The sequence below is a fragment of the Gossypium hirsutum genome, chromosome A10 (assembly GCF_007990345.1).
Source record: "Gossypium hirsutum isolate 1008001.06 chromosome A10, Gossypium_hirsutum_v2.1, whole genome shotgun sequence".
Lineage (NCBI taxonomy): Eukaryota > Viridiplantae > Streptophyta > Magnoliopsida > Malvales > Malvaceae > Gossypium > Gossypium hirsutum.
The window spans coordinates 79,586,964-79,589,073 of NC_053433.1; the positions used below are offsets into that span (position 1 = coordinate 79,586,964).

At 38.9% G+C, this 2,110-nt stretch overlaps 1 long non-coding RNA gene across 1 annotated transcript; it reads right to left on the reverse strand.

Moving 5' to 3' along the window:
- Positions 1-715: 715 nt before the first annotated feature.
- Positions 716-1,811, reverse strand: LOC107896923 (uncharacterized). The gene is made up of 2 exons (XR_001683937.2): positions 1,575-1,811; positions 716-1,248 (listed from the first exon to the last, which is right to left on the reverse strand). It is a non-coding gene; the product is annotated as an uncharacterized lncRNA (long non-coding RNA).
- Positions 1,812-2,110: the final 299 nt, after the last annotated feature.

Sequence of the window (2,110 nt, forward strand, 5' to 3'; positions counted from 1 at the left end):
CGATATGATCTTATTTTATCTTATAGTTTTCGTTACATCTACATATATGAAAAAATCAATTACTAACACATAGTAATTAAATCATTTATCTTATGAAAAATGACTCGTGGCCACATTTCTTTTTCATTAATCATGTAATGTCAATGAGAAAATATCATTTACCCTTCTAGAGCTATGATTCCACTGTTGAGGAATGATGCTATATCATGTAGAAGCCATGTATGCAATGTACCAACTTTTGGTTCCTTATCTATTTGAACTCAGACTTTCATTTACATTAAAATAAACGAGTCACACATACGTAGTCCATCACCTACTTAGTATTAAGATATTCTACACTATGAACGTCACAAGTGAATAAATCTATAAACGAGTCTAGGATAAATTCAACTTAGATCCTGTCCAATGTATTGTCAGTCTAGACAATAACATCAATGTCTTTATCTTTTGGGAGTCATTCGCTCTGATGTTGAAAAACAAGACATGTCCCTAATTGGACTTGATAGATGACATAATAGTCTTTCAGTCGATTTGCTTAGTTTCGATTAGATCACAAGCTGTTTAGATTATCTACTAATATAAATTGTATACACACATTATGATCCAACTACCTAATGCAATTTAATACTAGTTAAACGTTAGATAATCAATGATCCAATATTTACTTACATTTTACTTTGCAAGCAAAATCTGACCAGGATAGTTTCAAATGATATTATTTTGCAATAAAATTTTATTTAAATCAATTTGTTCAAAAATTTACAATTATAAGTTGACGAATATATTACAATTAAGGCACTAAATCCTAATTGTCATATCCTTGACCTAGGATGTCATGTCACCACCACGACAAGGAGAAAAGGTATAACCCTGTTGTCAACAAGCCTAGTGTCGATAGGCCAATTTGTCCGGCCCCTTTTGAAACCCAAAATAAACCAAGAAAAAAGAATAAACAAAACAGTCCATTAATATTCTATTTACAGCCCAATACCTAAGCCCAATTACATGACCCTATAACTAATACCCTAGCCCAGTTACAAAACAGCCCAAAGCTCCAAGACCCAAATGGCCCAGAAACTGAGCCCAATTTCGGTAAACCCTAGGGCAAAGGTCTCCTCGCTCCGCAGCCCTCACTGGCGGCCTAACCACGCAGTAGTCCCAGCCTCCACACCTCCGTGCGGCCTCCTGGCACCACGCCCACGCCCCGTACGCCAGCACATGGCTGCGTACCCGAGCGCACACCCGTACCTGCAAGAACACAGACAGAGCAGTAGCCAATACCAAAGTAAAGAAAAAACTTGTATTTTTCTTTATTTTTTTTTGAACATTCAACTATAAAAGCCTACTATCTTCGATTGTAAACTCTTTTTTGAAGGAGGGATACAAGCACATTTCTACACACTGAATACAAAAAAACGCGAAAAAAAAGGAATATACACATACAATAGCAATCGAATACAGAGGTTGAATATTCTTCAAAGGTGGTTCCTTTTTATTTTTTTTACGCCTCCATTTTTCCATTTCTGCTTCGAAATCTATCAAAAACGCAAAAAGAAAACGAAAGAGGAGTTTACCTTGCGAAGCTAGCCGTCGTTTCCCCTTCACTTCGTCGAAATCGAAGTCTGAATGGGGTCTCAAGGGCCAAAACCACTCTTTTAGGGCTCGAACGCGCAGATCGTTGTTCGTGTGGCACATTAGTGCCGAGGGTAGCATTTTGGGGTTAATTGGGCAGCAAAAGGGGGAGGTTGATACACTGCTAGGGTTTCGGCTGAATGAAAACCCACTTAGTCTTTTAAAGAAGCAAAAACGGCACCGTTTAAGTCAAATGTAACGGCCAAAAAAGACGTCATTTGAAACTTTGCCCGGCGACCCGACCCAATGGCCCCTGGGATCCGCGCGTTTTCGCGGTGAGGGGTTAATTCGCTTTAAATTCCTCCCCTTTTGCGCCACGTTTAGATCGGCCCATCTGTGATTTTTTCTATTTTTTAATTTTTTCCTTTAATTTACGCTATTTTGCAATCAGGTCCGCACTTGTGCGCAGCGTTTTAGGGCCTGGATTACTTCCAGTTTGAGTCCCTATGCTTTGTGTGCTTCGCACTTCAGTCCTCTT